This window comes from Lolium rigidum, chromosome 5 (genome assembly GCF_022539505.1).
Source record: "Lolium rigidum isolate FL_2022 chromosome 5, APGP_CSIRO_Lrig_0.1, whole genome shotgun sequence".
Taxonomy (NCBI): domain Eukaryota; kingdom Viridiplantae; phylum Streptophyta; class Magnoliopsida; order Poales; family Poaceae; genus Lolium; species Lolium rigidum.
The window spans coordinates 128,554,181-128,574,613 of NC_061512.1; positions in this window are offsets into that span (position 1 = coordinate 128,554,181).

Below are 20,433 nucleotides of genomic sequence, written 5' to 3' on the forward strand. Positions count from 1 at the left end.
ATTCTAATGGGACTTGCATTCGCGTGATAGAACATACTAGTAGTAGCAAAAATTGAAAAGAATAGATCTCTGTCGATCCCTCACACATCACGGGCTCTCTACTTGGGCTAACTCTCAATTGGGCTGGTCTGCCAGTTCCACGCTACATATTTTTATTTGCAAAAAGGCCAGCCCATGGCCTAAGAATGAGGGCTGTATATTACTCAGTTCCTCCCTCCCGGAGAATCCTATTCACCGCATTGTGCGGCCCCTATCTGTGGCGCCGCACCGGGCAGGCACATTTTGGCCCAGGACAGATAGTCATGCTATGGTGGTTGTGGTTTCTCCTCCGGTTTTTCTTTCCCAGTTCAACTCCGGTTTTTCTTTCTTTCAGCTTTTGCTTTTCTGCTAGTTATTATTTCGTCTTCTTGAACTCTTTAAAACCTGAATTTTTTATTTTTTGAACTTTTTCAATTCTGAACTTTTTATAATTTTATATTTTTAAATTTTTAAATTTTCCAAGGTTTGAACATTTTAAATTTTGAACTTTTCAAATTCGAACATTTTTCAAGTTTAAAAATTTTCAGATTTGAGGCTTTTTGAACTTTCAAATTTTAACATTTTTTTATTTTTACTGTTCATGTTTGAGATTTTTCAAATTTGAATTTTTTCCCGAAATCTGAAGTTTTCAAAAGAAGTCAAAAAAGATGAAATGAAATAAAAATCACCAAGGAATCATGTGTACGACGGAAACAAAGAACGAAGCGAAATGCCGAACACACACGAAATATGGGCCTAGCCCATTTGTGAAAAATCGACTCGGCCCCGAGCTGTGTCACCGCATAAAGCGATGAAAAGAAGCCCCATAGACCCCGACGTGAAGCATAAGTGTAACATATACTCCGTCGTATTCAATAGGAATTTCAGCATCAACTTTGTAATGTATAGTATCGATTTTGTGTGTAAAGATAGAAAGTTTATTTTTTTAATACAAGCAAAACATTTGGCTTATTTATTAATTAAGAAGAGAGTGTTTAGTTTTTAGAAAAAAATCGACGAAAACTTACAATAATAGGACCAAAGACACACTCAATCAATCATAACAGAGACCCAAACAACAGAATAGTTCCCACTGTAGCCTACACAAGAGACCACAAAGCAACACGAACAAGCACTTCAAAGATGACACACCAACATCACGCGACACAAATATAAGATGACAAAGGGGGACACCCAACAACCAAGGGATCAAGTAGAATCAAAGGATCAGCAGACATTTGGGAGGGCCTACCCAACGTAGTTTCTGCCAACTCCAAAAAACCCCCAATCGCTAGCATCCAACCGTGCAAAGAGTCAACAACCCCGTGAAGAGGACGAACAACCTCTTGTAATACCTCGGCTTGCTTCCCCAAAGCGGATTGTGTATCTATTGATGGCAAAGAGCTAAGCGGAGTATAAACAACTGACGTCCAAGACCGATGACGAGGCACATTGAACAGGAGGCAGACCTTAACCTAGGCTCGGCGAGGAGCATGCGCTTGGTGGTGTGACGACGTGACAGGCCAGTTTCTCCCATTGTCAGATCGATGGTGTTGAGTGGTGCCTTCGGATGTATGATGGTATGCTCCTGGAAAATCTTTGTTGTATAAATTTTACCTAAATGCCGTATGCATCGTACAAATGTTGGCGCAGGGGCTTCACCCTCCATTTGGGGAAAAAAATGTTGTGTTCTGAGAAAAAGAATCTGCAACTTTGGTATTCAATAGGTTAATCCTGACTCCGCTGCTGCGCATTTGGAACACGTACAGCGCGAAGCTAGAGCCGAATTACATGTGGTGTATTCTTTCAGCAATAAGCAATCTTACAAGACTAACCCAATGAGGAAAACATGAATTTCGATGGGTTCAGCTGAACCCAACTCTTCTATACCAACTCCGCCACCTAACCATCATGTTGCTTACGTTTATCATGTCATCTTTCCATAATTCCATTCCTCTGGGTTTATAGAAGAATAATTGCTCCAGTCAATACAAAGTCACAGTTACATTCAAACTGCAGCAACTTCGTCCAGCTATCCAGAGTTCCGGACCACAAAAGATAGCTGAATGTCTGAAGAAGTTGTGCGGCTGATGAAACAGGAACGTTACCAAAACTGATGTCGAAATCAGCAAATCACAATCACCGAATCCTTCTTTATATCATGGCAAACATCAGCAGAGCTAACAGGAATCAAACAGGTAACTGATACACAATTACTCCACAGCAGATTTGATGCACGCTGACAGCGACACTAGGACCGGAGATACCCTGGCCTCTCGCCCCAATGATTAGCTAAACACTGCTATCAAACAGGAGCAATGACACCTTAATTATACCTCAAGCTCCACATAGCATTATATTTTGTTGCAGGTCACATCATGCTTACCTGAATCGGAGTTGTAATGTCCTGGCCTGGTCAGGCCTTTGGACGAGAGGGCACCAACTACTGCTGATTGATTACAGAGAATTCAGACAAAGATTGCATGGAGGTGTTTCAGCTTTAGGTTGTGAGTTTGTTAATTAGCAACTGGATGGTGGCTTCGCGACTAAGTGGACTCCCATTTTCAGCTCCTAGAGAATTAACAACTTTGATGCTAGACAAAGTAGTACTACGTCGATTAGCAGTTGAGCAATCCGTTATCATCTCTGGGCCCATGAGAATAATGTTGTCCTATCCACTCTGAATTACATATAACGATACATTCTTATCATCATATTTTGCTGATGAAAAAGAAACGCTGTGTTATCATAACAGAGAGAAAATAAGCTGTACTCTGGTCCCACATGATCATTGGGGGCAAATGAAGATGCTTATCTGAAACATCTCTACAAAATCATGGCACTGCTCTCCTGGGTCCTATTTGTTTATGGAGAAGTCATGTCTATACCAAAAGTGGTCAGATACAAGTGGAGTATTTTTTTTTTTGTCCCATCAACTTGACGAAAGTCTCCCGGATGCCGGAAAAAAAACTGTAAACAATCACATACAGATTTTTGTTCTTTCTTTGGGCGAGTTGGGGTGATGCAGCTGACAGGAAAACCAGGCTTCGACTTTGATCATGGCTGGTGACGAGTTCACGTTATTACGGTGTTGAAAGCGTCATCATTGCAGTCTATGACCAATCACTTGTGTATCTCCTGGAAAATCCACGATATAGGTATCCCGGGTCGGATGATGGCAACGATGTTGGCATCGCTCTCGCTCATGAGGGTATTCTTTTGGGAACAGCTGTCATATGGAGGTACGAGGTGTAGTTGTGTGCTTCTATTGCTTCGATGATGGCTAGTCTCGACGGCGTGGTGCAATGGTGCTTCGATGAGGATCGCAATATGATGGGCTTGCACTATAAACCGTTGAAGATTAGGATTTTTATGTGGTTTCTCCATAAGAAGGTCATACTCACGGTGATGTAAGGTGTTGTTTCTGTGATCAGAAAGAGACAATACAACACCTCTTTGTTTCCTATCCATTCACACGCATGATTTGGAGAATTATTTTTATGACCTTTAACATACCTCCTTTTCAAAATATTACAAATATGTTTGGAAATTGGTTACATGGGGTGTCCAAAAAAGATAAAGCTCACATTAGGGTGTATGTGTTGTTCTATGGGCGATATGGAAAGTTCGTAACTATTGCATCTTTAACATAAAAAGTTTCCCATAATTTTTATAGGTTATCTCTTGGGTTACCCACTCGATCAATATGTGGTCTTATCTACAGTCGAAGGATGGGGTCCGGCTATGGATATTGGGTGCAACCGGCTGAAAATGGTTGCACGAGATTTCTTCATCCGGTGCAGATGGCGTGCTGATCGGTGCTTGACATATTGATGCAAAGGCGCTTCATGTATTATCTTTTTTTTGTGGCTCATCTTTATTGAGATCCTTTGTGATCCGTGATTTGTAATAATGTTTTGAGACGCTCGTGTGTAAGACTGTTTTTCTATTATAATAAAAGAAGCCATATGTATCATTGTGATGCAGAGGCTGGGGTGACCCATTTCGAAAAAAATAGGGTGGAGACACAATCTGGCGCAATAGCGGCGTAAATGGTAGGCCTGCCAAGGACTATGCGGAGCCAGGGCGGAGCTAGCGAGAAAGTTTCCTCGATGCATCTTTCAAGACTTAGCTCTGCCCTGTGCGGAGCTCTGCCCTAAAGATGGATCAACGGTTGATAGCGATGACGTCTTCTGAAGCAAGTGTATAGGCGCTCGCCGAGGGTCCGCTAGACCAAACATATGCTCATATTTTCTCCACAGGGTGACTCGGTGATGCCCTGGTATAGATCTGGTGGGATTTTGTTTGTGATTTTCTGGCATGAGGCCTTAATGACATGTTTATTCAACCATTGTCGAGTTTGTAGGTGTTGAGTGGTGATTTCGAATTTTGTAATGTATGATTTTGGTAGCTATTTGCTGAACAAAATCTAAATAACATTGTATGCAAGAATTGATGCAAAGGTTGTGGCTTCCCCTTTAAAAAAAAATTGTCAGACATATTACCGATTTAGTGAAAAAACTACCAAAATACACATTTCAGATAATTTTAAACACTATTGTAAGAGCAAGATCCATATCCTGTGTTTTGTGTGTTTGATAACAACACTCGAACAATTCTAACCGTGCACAAAGTTTGTCATTGATAGGTTTGCAAGATGCACGGTACCCTCACTGAGCACATTATGATCAGAAGACCGAAGCGTAGCTCTTAGGGTTTCTGGTTTTGCGTGTGTGTCGTGAGGTGACATGGTAGGAGAGGAAGAGAGGAAAGCTATTTTAGCCATAGCGGTACTACCGGTACCAGGAGCGGTAGTACCGCTACCTCTACTGGTACCGCCCGTGATACCGCTCTGAGCATTGCACAAGGTTTTGCCCCAAAGAACACTTTGCGGTACCTTCACGGTACCTGGTGCGGTAGTACCGCTTGAGGGCGGTAGTACCGCCCACGGTACCGCGCAAAGTACCGTAACGCGTTACGGTAGTACCGCTCTGGTACCGCTCGGGTACCGCTTGGGATCCAGTAAGGTCTGGACCCTATTGCGGTACCGCAAGCGGTACCGCGAGCGGTAGTACCGCAATGTGTCCACGTGGACAAGTTTAGTGGGGAATTCGAACTCAGAGCGGTAGTACCGCTTCTAGGAGCGGTAGTACCGCTTAGGCAAAAACAAGTGGGCAACGGTTGGATTTGGAGGGACCTATATAAAGGCCCCTTCTTCTCCACCCGACTTCGGCTCTTCTCTCTCTCTCCTCCATTGTTGCTGAGCTCAAAATTGAAGGGATCTCCTCATCCACCCAACCAATCTTGCTCATAATTTGAGAGGTGGTAGAGGAGACCCCGATCTATCATTCTACCGAGAGAAAGTTCACCAATTCGTGGTATTCCTTAGTGGATCTTGGTGTTAGGGTTCCTTGGTGGAGAAGCTTCTTAGTGGAGCCTTGGAGGAGCTTCTTGGTGGAGCCTTGGAGGAGCTTCTTGGTGGAGCCTTGGAGGAGCTTCTTGGTGGAGTATTGGAAGAGTTCCTTTGGTGGAGTATTGGAGATGGGTTCCTATAGTGGAGCATTGGAGATGTGCAGCTATGGAGTCTAGCTTGGTGAAGTACTAGCTCCATAGGGTGTTGGGAGCATCCTTGTGTGTGGAGCTCGCCCCAACCTTGTGAAGGAATCACCGCCTCGACCGGTGCCTTAGTGGAAGAGGGAGAGCACCTTCGTGGAGCTCTCTCGAGGAAGAGGGTGAGTCCTTCCTTCGTGGTGTGGCCGCCTAGTCTCTTGTGTGAGACTAGCACCTCCTCAACGCAGACGTACTTCCTTTAGTGGAAGGAACTGCGGAAACAAACCTCGACTCGCCTCGCGCCCCCCCCGGTTGTCTCGCTCCTTACTCTTGTTATCTTGTTGATTCATTTACTTGTTGCACATGTCCTAGCATCATTGTAGGATCTCCGCTATTGCAAAAGTTATCACCTTTACCTTCCGTTGCACTAAAATTGAAAAAGGTTAAAACTTGTCGTAGCGCCATTCACCCCCCCCCCCTCTTGTTTGCTACGATCCATTCAAGTGGTATCAGAGCGGGGGTTTCTTGCTCAGGCTTTACCGCCTAAGAAATGGCCGAACAAGAGGTGGTTGTGAATGGAGTCCTTCCCCGTGAGCAATCATCTCCATCATCAAGTGCCGATAATACCCCGACTACTTTGCATGACCTCAAGAAATTGGAGTCATCCATTGTATCCCAATTGAAGGCAATGATGATGGAGTTGATTACTCCAAAACCAAACCCCATCATAGATTCTAAGAGTGGTGTCAACATTTCCCCACCACAAGTTAACTCTTCTCCTTGTGTTGAAGTTGTTGAGCAATCAACAAATTCACATCGGGAAAAGGATCTTGAGAATGTTGATACCTCTTCAAAGGGGAAGGATGTATCTCCACCAAATGTTTATGCCGATAATGTTCCATTGCCCATGCCTTGCATCTTGACTCATGGTTCACCACCAACTTGAATCTAATAGCTTTGGTGATTGGAAACTCTTAATGCGTTCTTTTATGCGCAGCACCTCTACCGAGCTTTGGCGTATCATCAAAGAAGGATATTCACCACAAGACCCAATGAACTTGACAAGAAGGGAAGTGGTGGACCACCAACTCAACGTCATCGCCATTGACATGATTCACTTGGCCATTGCTCCCAAGGACCGCGCTCTTATTCGCTCGCTCAAGACCGCCAAGGAAGCTTGGAATGAACTTGACAAGCTCTACTTCCTTGGAAATGGAAGTATCCAATGCTCTCATTTTAGTGAAGCGATGGCCAACGACTTTGTCATGGTAGAGGGAGAATCGCCCGAAGAGATGTATCAACGCCTTATTGCCTTCGTCATCCAAATGCAAGATCTTGGAGCGACTTTTGTGGATGACCGTTGGATCGAGAAAAAGTTCTACAATGCTCTACTTCCTTGGAGTAGAAACAAGAAACCAAACTCAAAATCAAGGGACTCTTGCTTCAATTGTCGCGACAAAAGTCACTTCGTTGTGGATTGTCTCTACAAGCCAAGGGACTTATATGGTGGATACCTCATTCGTAAGAGCAAGTTTAGACCCCTTCCCAAACGGCTCTCCAAGCTTCTCCCCGACAATCACGTCACTAAGATTTCCTCCACCGCGAAGCCTAGAACTAACATGCTGGAAAATGAAGGACTTGAAAAGAAGATGGAATTGGAGCTTTGCTCTCTCACCCAAGCTTATGAGGAAGAAGTGTGCATGCGTATGACTCTTGAAACTAGTGCTCTTATTCTTGAAGACTACAACAACTCTCTCATCTCCCGACTCAAGGATCGAGATCATGCTCTTGGTTGGTTGGACAAGCTCAAGACAAAGAAGGATTATCTTGAAGAAGATCATGAATGGTCAATTGAGGATGTTGCAACGTGTGCCAAGAAGAAAGAAGATGAAGGTCCTAACTCATGTTGGGACAAGCTCCTTGACGAAGTATGCTTCTTGAGAAAACACAATGCGAAGTTCTTGGATGTCATTTCAACTCAAGAGGAGGCCTTAGAGGAATACTATCGCTTGAGTAAAGAGAAGGTGGAATGTTGTGATCATGAAGAAGAGATTTCCACTCTAAAGAGACACAAGGCCAAGCTAGTCGAAGTGAATGATAGGCAAAATGAGTCCTTGATGGAGTACTTTCGGTTGAGTAAAGGAAAGGAAACTTGTTGTGACCATGAGGACGAAATTGCTACCCTCAAGAAAAGAAATGACAAGCTTATGGTGATCAAGACCATGTATGAGGAAGCCTTAATGGAATATAAACAAGCTAGCAAAGACTATATTTGCCGCAATCATGAGGACGACATTGCCACCTTGGAGAGACACAAGCATTCACTCGAGAGAAGGAATTCACTTCTTGAGGAAGCTCTAGTGGACCGAGAAGATGAAGCTAATGACTTGAGGTCCGAGATTGAGAGTCTCCAAATTCAAGTCCAATTCTTGGAAGGAGTTATTGAAGCCCACGAGGACTTATGCCATGAAGGAGAAGTGGAAATTATGCCAAAGAAGATTGAGAGAGAAGGAAGGATCAATGAAGCAAAGGATATGGAGGTAGAGCCCATTGAAAAGTGGGCTCCTATTTCCAACTCTTGATCCATGAAGGGTCTTGCTTTCGGAGGTGCGTAGTGGGTGGTTATCTTGAAGCCACAAGTCTTATGTCTGGAAGCAAGGAATTTGGTGTCGTCATCAAGTCCTTATATTCATCTTTCTCATGACGACGACAAAATCAAGCTTAAAGGTAATGGAGCCTTGACAAAGTGGTGATCAAAGTCCTATCTTGTCAAGACTCCTACATATGTACTCTTTGTTCATTGCTCTACACTCTTGGGTCTTTGTACCTACTATTATGAACATGTTGTGGTCCTCTTGTGGAGCTAGTCTCTTCAAGAGGCCACGGTCTAGGACTAATGGAATTTGCTTCTTTGTGTAGAGATTGTGTTTTGTAGGAATTGTGTTGAAAGGAAATGCATCATGATAAAGCTTCCCAAACAATTTCGATACAAGTTCTATGTCATAATCCTTGCAAGAAGAGGCAACAATGGAACGGAGTTTGTTCTCAAGATCTTGGTTTTCTTCATTGGCAAAGAAGGAATCCACCTATTGCTCCTAGCCATACTCTTACCCTAACCTCATAGGGTTGCCTGGAAGTGAGAGACAAACCTAAGAAGATACTCAAGCATAATGATGGAATATGAGTCTATTGAGAGGCGTGTGGTATTGAGTGATGAGACTTCTTGATAGATATGATAGTTCTTTGGAGAAGGCGAAGTGCTTCTTGTGAGAAAGGAGATGTAATTCCCCGATTACCATAGGAAGGATGAGTGTTGGCTCTCACCAATCTCAAATGCTACCTTCTATGAGTACCGGGAAGGACGAAGTTCCATCTATATGGAGCCATCTACACCACAAGGCCAAGTCACCTCCTTTGGACAACCAAGTGATAAGTCACCTCTTCCACAACCTCAAGTTCGGCATCAACATCAATGGCGTCAAGGCGAGGACCCAAATCTCGATGATGATCAAGGAACCTCACACGAACCTATCATTTTGATCTTCTCTCGCCGGGATGCTAATGCGACAAGATTCCCTCATAATCCAAGCAAAGCACGAGATATTCTCAAGAGCAAGATGTGATGGGATCCAACGGTATAGCAATCCCAAGGATCTATTCATCCCAATGGTGCCCAACAAGACAATGGACTCACTCTCTATCGTTTATCGTCAAGGTTTGCCTCTCTACCCTTGTGCTTTTCATTTGGACATTGTGTCATAAGTGGATACCTATACCACTCTTGTGCCATATGTCTAGATGTAAAGCATGCATGGACATAGGGGGGTGCGGTTTAAATTATTGAGCTATCCCTCCCCCCCATGATGCACAAGAAACCCAAAGCATGCGCTATTCGTCAATCAAGTGACTATGAGCTTCATGTTGAGTAGTAGTCGTGAGTCCTAGGTCTCTACGCGACCTCACACTACCAAACTCGTACACGGTGGCCTCGGCCACCAAACCTTCTCTCCGAGGAGGTGTTGTTCTTTTTGATTTCTTTTTTTTTTCTTCTTCGTGTTTTTGTTTGTCGTTTCTTCTTTCCTCTTTGTTTCTTCTCGGGAGATTCACCCAAGCTTGGCTTTTCTAGCTTTGATTCTTGCAAGCTTGGTTGGGTAGTACCTTAACAGTTCGGTAATCTAATCCTAAGCCATCATCCACCTCTTGAGCCTATCCGTCTAAAAGCACAAGTCTACACCAAAATCTGAGCTCTTTTTGAATTTGTGGACGGTACTACCGCTTCTTGGGGCGGTACTACTGCTCTGGGGCTGTTCTCTGACGAAGCCGACAGTTATCCCCAGAACGGTACTACCGCTCTAAGTACCGGGCTAGTACCGGTAAGCGGTACTACCACTTCTAGGAGCGGTACTACCGCTTGCTCCTTTTGACAAGAGGTACCGGTTGGGGTCGGGTCATCCGCACTCACCACTTCTTCCTCTTCCACCTCGAGTCAAAGGGCGTCCCCAAGTTCAAGAGCTCGAGGAGATCGGCCCCGATCTCCTTTTCCAGCCGCCATCGGCCCAATCTCCTCCGTGGAGAAGCTTCCCCAACCTCTTCTCCGCCATGTCCTCCGGTGCACCAAAGACCCGTGGTGGCAAAGTCAAGCCATCCTCTCGTCGTCATCGCAATGATGAGCAAGAGGAGATCATGCCGACAAGGACCACCAAGAGACAGAAAGATGCAGCAGTAGGGGCAAGGGGACCTCAACAGTCAATTCTCGGAGGTGCGGGGAGCCAATCCTTATTTGCTCCCAAGAAATGCTCGCCAATGCCCCAATGCCTACTTTCATCATATAAGTCAAGAGAAGATCTACTACGAGGTCTATGGGGCCAAAGAGTTCAAGTGCTGCCCCCAATACTCCATAAGCATGGACAAGCTCCGCTCCGACCTCGACTACTTTGGAGAAGCTTTGGAGATATGTGAAGAACAAGGTCTCATTCCTATCATGACGTTCTCTCATGATTTCTCCCGGGAGGTGATTTGCCAATTCTATGCCACCGTGGTCTTTCTTGAGGATGAAGGAGGCTATCGCTCCTTGAAGTGGATGACCAAAGAGCATGTGATGGAGGCCTCATGGGAAGACTTTGCTCAATGCCTTGGTTATGAGATCCCCTTGAACGACTCCAACTACTTCCGCATTCATCTCCAACCCAAGCCCATGGCCAAGGAGAAGATGGCCGACCTCTACATTCGAGGAAGAATGTTGTGTGGCAGCACCAAGGGCCTCCTGCCGGTCTATGATATCATGAACCGCATCTACCGCAGCACCATCAACCCCAAGCATACCAACCACGACGAGGTGCACGGATTCCTTGTGAATCTCCTTGTGCGCACTCATTAGCGAGAGGGCCGCGGAAAGCAAGCCGGACATCATGGACTACATGTGGCATGAGATGCGTGATCGTGCCTTCCTCCGCAAGCTTCCTCAATACGCTCCCTATCTCATGAGGCTCATTTGTCTTAAGTGGGATCAAGAAGGCCGTGGAGATCTTCTAGCGCAATGCCGCCCCAACGTCACCATTCACAAGGAGAAGAGTCCTCTTGTCAAGGACCACGACCTCCCAAGATTTGGCAAAGGAGCTCCAAGGGACAAGGACGAAGATGATGCCGACAACGACGACTCCGACTATGTGCCCAACTCCGTCAAGCAAAGGGCCTCTTCGCCAAGCTCACCGCTCGCCTCAAGAAGTCCTTTTGCTTCAAGAGGGACCTCGAGGATAGGATGTACCAAGCCCATCACGACAACAAGAAGATCCGCCAACGCCAAAAGGCGATGATGAGGCACATGCAACTCCCGGTCTCCGAGGGCTCCGAGGACAACATCACTCCTCCCGGTGAGTGGAAATCCAAGCTCGTTTGGTCTAGCTCCGAGGAGTCCATCCCCGAGCCACCTCATGGCAAAGGACTTGCTCAAGATGAAGAGTATGAGGATGAAGAGGAGGAGGACATCGAGGATGAAGGTGATGACAATGAGGGGTATGATGACGAGGAGGATGACGACGTCGAGTGATTCCCTTGGGACGCTAGTATGCTCCTTCTCCCTTTTTGGTGTCTCGATGCCAAAGGGGGAGAAGTTGATCTATTAGGACGGTAATTTGCATGGGGATGCCAAGGGCTTGGTGACTTCGTTTTGGTTCTTTCGGCCTTGGCATCAAAACTTTCCACTAGTTATTCGGAACTTATTCGTATGTGTTTGCTACTCTATTCGTGGGTCTCCTGACCCCCCGTTTGTATTAAGACTTAATCGTGCGTAGCTTTATGGTCAATGGTCTCCATTATTTATCCTTTGATTGGCCATATCATTCCTATGGAGGCACTTATTATTATGGTGGTAGCACTTGTTATTATGGTGAGTTGTGGCTTTCTCAAGGCAAAGGTATGAAAAGGGTTCACCCAAACTCCCCTATATACATATATTCTTGCCCCTATAGTGTACTTGTGCTACATTATCTTGTCATATGATCATCTTAGCACTTGTGCTTGGTTTGTGAAATTTAGGGGGAGTTCTCTCTAGGATGTGTGCATTTGTATACAAATGCATATTCTAAATATGCACACATCTAGGGGGAGCTTCGCCTATACTTGCAAACCAAAATTCCTTATCATAATATCCTATGATTTATTGCAAATTCGTGTGTTGTCATCAAACACCAAAAAGGGGAGATTGTAAGAGCAAGATCCATATCCCGTGTTTTGTGTGTTTGATAACAACACTCGAACAATTCTAACCGTGCACAAAGTTTGTCATTGATAGGTTTGCAAGATGCACGGTACCCTCGCTGAGCACATTATGATCAGAAGACCGAAACGTAGCTCTTAGGGTTTCTTGTTTTGCGTGTGTGTCGTGAGGTGACATGGTAGGAGAGGAAGAGAGGAAAGCTATTTTAGCCATAGCGGTACTACCGGTACCAGGAGCGGTAGTACCGCTACCTCTACTGGTACCGCCCGTGATACTGCTCTGAGCATTGCACAAGGTTTTGCCCCACAGAACACGTTGCGGTACCTTCACGGTACCTGGTGCGGTAGTACCGCTTGAGGGCGGTAGTACCGCCCACGGTACCGCGCTAAGTACCGTAACGCGTTACGGTAGTACCGCTCTGGTACCGCTCGGGTACCGCTTGGGATCCAGTAAGGTCTGGACCCTATTGCGGTACCGCAAGCGGTATCGCGAGCGGTAGTACCGCAATGTGTCCACGTGGACAAGTTCAATGGGGAATTCGAACTCAGAGTGGTAGTACCGCTTCTAGGAGCGGTAGTACCGCTTAGGCAAAAACAGTGGGCAACGGTTGGATTTGGAGGGACCTATATAAAGGCCCCTTCTTCTCCACCCAGCTTCAGCTCTTCTCTCTCTCTCCTCCATTGTTGCTGAGCTCAAAATTGAAGGGATCTCCTCATCCACCCAACCAATCTTGCTCATAATTTGAGAGGTGGTAGAGGAGACCCCGATCTATCATTCTACCGAGAGAAAGTTCACCAATTCGTGGTAGTCCTTAGTGGATCTTGGTGTTAGGGTTCCTTGGTGGAGAAGCTTCTTAGTGGAGCCTTGGAGGAGCTTCTTGGTGGAGCCTTGGAGGAGCTTCTTGGTGGAGCATTGGAAGAGTTCCTTTGGTGGAGCATTGGAGATGGGTTCCTATAGTGGAGCATTGGATATGTGCAGCTATGGAGTCTAGCTTGGTGAAGTACTAGCTCCATAGGGTGTTGTGAGCATCCTTGTGTGTGGAGCTCGCCCCAATCTTGTGAAGGAATCACCGCCTCGACCGGTGCCTTAGTGGAAGAGGGAGAGCACCTTCGTGGAGCTCTCTCGAGGAAGAGGGTGAGGCCTTCCTTCATGGTGTGGCCGCCTAGTCTCTTGTGTGAGACTAGCACCTCCTCAACGCAGACGTACTTCCTTTAGTGGAAGGAACTGCGGGAAACAAACCTCGACTTGCCTTGCGCCCCCCCGGTTGTCTCGCTCCTTACTCTTGTTATCTTGTTGATTCCTTTACTTGTTGCACATGTCCTAGCATCATTGTAGGATCTCCGCTATTGCAAAAATTATCACCTTTACCTTCCGTTGCACTAAAATTGAAAAAGGTTAAAACTTGCCGTAGCGCCATTCACCCCCCCCCTCTTGTTCGCTACGATCCATTCAACTATTCTACCCCATTTTAGCATTTTATATGTTTTGTTTATAAAGTCCGGCACGCTAGGACAATATGTTTTGACAAAATATGTAAAGATCTAAATGAGTAATATGTCTTGACAAAATATGTAAAAAGACCGGCATTCTACATGTTTTGTTTAAAAAGACCGGCATGCTAGAAAAATATGTTTTGACAAAATATGTACAGATTGAAGTGAGTCAAAGACGACCATGTTCAGCATTCTCTTTACTATTTGTTCCTTTTCCCACTGGTGTCCTGGTATTTTTGAACATCAATCATCATCTCACAACTTGCTCAATGGACATGTACAGCAAAAAAATAAAAAAGAGGGGCCAAAGTTTCTAAAATAGCTAATCTAGATAATTTTTCACTAGATAGAATAATTAGTGTGTGAAATGCATAACTTGGAGTTAAAAAGTATAATCCACTTTAAGAAAAATAATATAGGAGTCCGTTCGTGGGAGCGGCGTTTTGGCTCCCGGGAGCATTTGCTCCCGGTTTTTTCGAAAAATTAAAACAAATCGAAAACTTATCAAAAAATTCCGGAAAAAATCATGCATGTACCTGACCATGGCATGCACCACCGTGTAAAATTTCGTTGCAAAATGTTATTGTATGCGTCCTGGACAAAAATGACAAATTTCTGACATGAAATGAGATCCAAAAATATGAATCTCAGATCTGGAAATTTGTCATTTTTGCCCAGGACGCATATGATGACATTTCGCAGCGACATTTCACAAGGTGGTGCGTGCCATGGTCAGGTACGTGCATGATTTTTTCCAGAATTTTTTGAAAAGTTTTGAAAAACAAAATTTGCTCCCCAAAAATCCGGGAGCAAATGCTCCCGGGAGCAAAGATGAATTTCCGTTCGTTGATGAGGGAAACTGCCACTGTATATTGTTCAGCGCTGACGTCCTACCGCACGATCCGGCTTCTGAACTTGTCCATTGCACTCTTGGTCTCGAGATCACACATACGAGTCTTCACCGGCTACCAAGTTGGTGACCATACTTAGTTCACCAGCATATCCAGATGTACTAGCTTCAAGCCTTCAACCCAGTGAAGCCCTGTGAAGTGAGTATGTCTTTTACATTATTTATATGATGTCGCAACAGACCTCAACACTTGGTACTAGATTCAACCCATTGATGCCCTGTGAAGTGAGCACATGTCGTTGGAACTGTTAAATGATGAACTGATGGTACGGTACAACATCTATAATCTGTACGCTAATATACAATCAAGGGATTCAAGATTCCATATGGGTAGTTGACAAATTGACATCCTAAACAGGAAATAATAAATTCAGCTGGAGTGTGACAGTGGCTGAACACACTCTCTCCTAGCAAAGTAGCAAGACAATGTTGCTGGGTTGCGTCGGACATTCTAACCCAAATTAAAACCAGGTGGAATGAAGTGAGGATGAACGATGGCCCATTAACTATGCTCACCTATCAAACCTCGCACTCAACCAATGTTATTCTTGCCTGGAGTGAGTAATACCGTTTGGTGCACCAAACGTTATAAATGAACATTCAGTATTGACAACCATAGGTTTTCAAACGTGGAGTATGGTTGTACTCTCTAGATGGTTATAAAAACAGAGGAAGTAATTGTTTAAAATCAGCCCATCATTGAGTCGCAAGTGTAAGTGTCGGATGTGTCGGCCAACGAGGGGCATGTAGCTTCCCTCGTGGCCAATGTGGTGGCGGCAAAGATGGCCGCCACAAAGAAGATGAAGGCCCAGAACCGCACTGATGCGGAGAAGGCCATGAAGGCGGCACAAAAGGAGACCATGAAATAGCCCCCCTTCATGTCCAGCTTGTCTATGTGAGGTCGGCGAACTCTCGCTCGATGAAGGAGGGCCTGACGGGGCGGTGGCTACTTGATGTGGGCCCGAACTTGGGCTCTGAGGCCCTCGCCGAGTTCTTCATGTTGTGGCATAGGCTCGCCAACATCGTCCTTATCCCAGAGCCAGAGGACATGTTGGTTAGGCAGTGGTATGTGCTGGAATTTGGCCCTTGGGTTGTGGAAAAAAGAGTTGTGAAAAAAGAATTGTGAAAAAAAAGTGAGAAAAGAAACAAAAAGAGTATGAAAAAAGTGAGAGAGAGTTAGAGAGGATGTTCAACATCTGTTGTTCATGTTGTTCTGGAATGGATGGCCTATAGTTGAGATGCACATCTCCTTTGGTCATTTGTACAGGTAGCATGAATGTACTCATTGTGATACTCGTTAAAACATTTTTGTCGAAAAATCTTGGTAACCCGGAGTTGAGTAACAAGAGGCATAGTCCGTAGCATTCAAGAAAGTGATGCAACACTTACTCATAAGAGGTCAAACTCATGACACATAGCTATCTTTATTACACTAGATACTTGGTGCCCCATCCTTATTATTACTGTTGACAAGAATTGCATAGCTCAAAATCATGTTTTACGCTCTTTACTTTTATTTTGTTGGAGGTTTAGCATATACATTTCCTGCTTACTTTTTTTCTGTTTAAGAGTCAAAAGAAATATTTCTGAAAAGAGAGAACAAAGAATCTTCCAACAATTTCATAGGATTCTTCCAAGCATGCTTTATGATTCATAATACTTATCATTCATGTTTTCTACATTGCTATTTACTATTATGCATGCTTTGTAGAATGTAAGAGTTATCACTTGATTAGTTCATGTTACTTATTGCCATTCTTTATTGATCGAACATTGTGATACTTTGCATGATTATTTAGAAGATATATATTATAAAATCCAATTTTCATGTTAGTTTTATCACCTTCATGCTATGGACGAGCATAGGTTAAGCTTGTTGATGCATGTAAAATACATACATGAACTTTTGTCATGTATCATATTGAATTCCCGAATATTTGCAACATATATGATGATAATACTATGTTTTACATTGATTTATGGGGATTACCAATGATCCTCTTTACTTGGGTTATAACACTGGAGAACAGAAAAGCCATGTTTTGTGTATTTTTTCACTTTGAGAGACATATACGGAGTCAAATTGACCTGTGATTTTTTTAGCGTCACTTTTTCATCGGGAGAAGCACCTTGGGCCCTGTAAGCTCACCTGGAGAGGCTTAAGGGGCGAAAGAGGCTAGGTGACGCGCCCAGTAAGTTAGGGCGTGCCACCCCTCCCCCTCTTTTAGCCGTCGATCATTTGATTGCCCTGATTCTTTCGTGAACCGGCATATTTTTCTCTAAAAACGACTATATTTTTATGACCCCGAAGAGTTCTCGGGAGGAGAGCGCCGCACAAACACAGAAACACAAAAATGGAGACTGCTGCAAAGAAGATTTGAGGGGGGAACTCCGTCGGGATCACCGTCGGAGGGATTTCCACCTTCTCCAACGTCTTCATCATCACCACCATGACCAAGAGGGAGTAGTCCACCTCTGGACTACGAGTTTGTGGCAGTAGTGGTGATCTTGTTTGTTCAAGGGTAGCATATTTTATTTTCAAATTTCATGTCAAAGTACTTATTGCTATCCTTTATTAATTCTTAATACAAGATTGATGAAGTTTCTTTCTAGTAGAGTATAAGAGAGGTGTGTTGCATCATCTCTATGACGTGATGCCTGATACGTCCCAAACGTATCTATAATTTCTTATGTTCCATGCTAGTTTTATGACAATACCTACACGTTTTGTTCACACTTTATATCGTTTTGATGCGTTTTCCGGAACTAACCAATTGACGAGATGCCGAAGGGCCAGTTGATGTTTTCTGTTGTTTTTGGTTCCAGAAAGGCTGTTCGGACAACATTCTCGAAATTCGACGAAACAAAGACCCAACATCTTATTTTTCCCGGAACCTTCCAGAAAGTCAGAGTGGGACCAGAGGGGAGCCCTGGGAGCCCCACACGTGCGGGCGGCGCGGCCCAAGGGGGGCGCGCCCCCCCTAGTGTGAGGAGGCTCCGTACCCCCTCCGACTCCGCCTCTTCGCCTATTTAAAGGTCCCTGACCTAAAACATCGATACGAAAAAGCCACGGTACGAGAAACCTTCCAGAGCCGCCGCCATCGCGAAGCCAAGATCTGGGGGACAGAAGTCTCTGTTCCGGCACCCTGCCGGGACGGGGAAGTGCCCCCGGAAGGCATCTCCATCGACACCACCGCCATCTTCATCACCGCTGCTGTCTCCCATGAGGAGGGAGTAGTTCTCCATCGAGCCTAAGGGCTGTACCGGTAGCTATGTGGTTAATCTCTCTCTCCCATGTACTTCAATACAATGATCTCATGAGCTGCCTTACATGATTGAGATCCATATGATGAGCTTGTAATCTAGATGTCGTTATGCTATTCAAGTGGATTTTACTTATGTGATCTCCTGAGACTCCTTGTCCCACGTGTGTAAAGGTGACAGTGTGTGCACCGTGTGGGTCTCTTAGGCTATATTTCACAGAATACTTATTCACTGAGTTATGATTTGAGTTGGATATCTCTATGAAATTGTGGTGTGTTAGTACCTCCTATGAATGCTCAAAGTGACAGCGTGGGGTGTTCATTAGTACTTGGGAATACATCTTTAAGGTTTGCCTACATGATGAATTAGTGTTCGTTATCTTGCCAGAGAGTAATTCAGAATAGCATAGTGAAGTGCTTATATTTATATTCCTTTATGATTGCAATGTTGAGAGTGTCCACTAGTGAAAGTATGATCCCTAGGCCTTGTTTCCAAGCATCGAATCTCCGTTTATTCTATCGTTACGTTGCATGTTTACTCGCTGCCATATTTTATTCAGATTGCTATTACCACTCATATACATCCATACTACTTGTATTTCACTATCTCTTCGCCGAACTAGTGCACCTATACATCCGACAAGTGTAATAGGTGTGTTGGGGACACAAGAGACTTCTTGTATCGTGATTGCGGGGTTGCTTGAGAGGGATATCTTTGTCCTCTTCCTCCCTGAGTTCGATAAACCTTGGGTGATCCACTTAAGGGAAACTTGCTGCTGTTCTACAAACCTCTGCTCTTGGAGGCCCAACACTGTCTACAAGAATAGAAGCACCCGTAGACATCAATGCCCATATCAATTCTGATCTTACATAAACTATTATACGCACCTTTGATGTCTACGTTCCCCCTCCTTTCCTGTAGACCGTGTTGGGCCTCCAAGTGCAGAGGTTTGTAGAACAGCAGCAAGTTTCCCTTAAGTGGATACCCAAGGTTTATCGAACTCAGGGAGGAAGAGGTCAAAGATATCCCTCTCATGCAACCCCGCAACCACAAAGCAAGAAGTCTCTTGTGTCCCCAACACACCTAATAGGTGCACTAGTTCGGCGAAGAGATAGTGAAATACAGTGGTATGAATAAGTATGAGCAAGTAGCAACGGTGCCGGAAAAGTGCTTGCTGGCGTGTAGTTGATGGTGGTAGTATTGCAGCAGTAGTAACACAAGTAAAACGAGTAAACAAGCAGTAGTAACTCAGCGGTATTTAGGAACAAGGCCTAGGGATTACACTTTCACTAGTGGACACTCTCAACATTGATCACATAACGAACGGATAAATGCATACTCTACACTTTTGTTGGATGATGAACACATTGCGTAGGATTACACGAACCCTCAATGCCGGAGTTAACAAGCTCCACAATAATGCTCATATTTTAGTAACCTTTAGTGTAAGATAGATCAACACGACTAAACCAAGTACTAGCATAGCATGCACACCGTAACCTTCATGCATATGTAGGAGGAATAGATCACATCAATACCATCATAATGATAATTAACTCCACAATCTACAAGAGATCATGATCATAGCCTACGACAAGAACCACACGGTGCACACACTAGTCACCTTTACACACGTGCGGGAGGAATAGAACTACTTTAATAACATCACTAGAGTAGCACATAGATGAATTGTGATACAAACTCATATGAATCTCAATGAGATCATTGTATTGAAGTACATGGAAGAGAGATGAACCACATAGCTACCGGTACAGCCCCGAGCCTCGATGGAGAACTACTCCCTCCTCATGGGAGCAGCAGCGGTGATGAAGATGGCGGTGGAGATGGCAGCGGTGTCGATGGAGAAGCCTTCCGGGGCACTTCCCCGCTCCGGCAGGGTGCCGGAACAGAGATCCTGTCCCCCGGATCTTGGCTTCGCGATGGCGGCGGCTCCGGAAGGTTTTCGTGGGTTTCGTCAATTGGTATCGGGTTTTCCGATCCGGGGGCTCTTTATAGGCGGAGAGGCGGCGCAGGAAGGTCACCGGGGTGCCCTCACCACCAGGTGGCGCGGCCGGGGCCCGGCCCGCGCCCGGGTGTGGTGTGGGGCCCCCCGGCCCATCTCCGGCAGTTCTCGTGTGTTACGGAGGCTTCCGGGTAAAATAGGAACTTTGGCGTTGATTTCGTCCGATTCGAGAATATTTCGTTACTAGGATTTCTGAAACCAAAAACAGCGAGAAAACGAGAACCGGCACTTCGGCATCTTGTTAATAGGTTAGTTCCGGAAAATGCACGAATATGACATAAAGTGTGCATATAACATGTAGATAACATCAATAATGTGGCATGGAACACAAGAAATTATCGATACGTTGGAGACGTATCAGCATCCCTAAGCTTAGTTACTGCTCGTCCCGAGCGGGTAAAACGATAACAAAGATAATTTCTGGAGTGACATGCCATCATAATCTTGATCATACTATTTG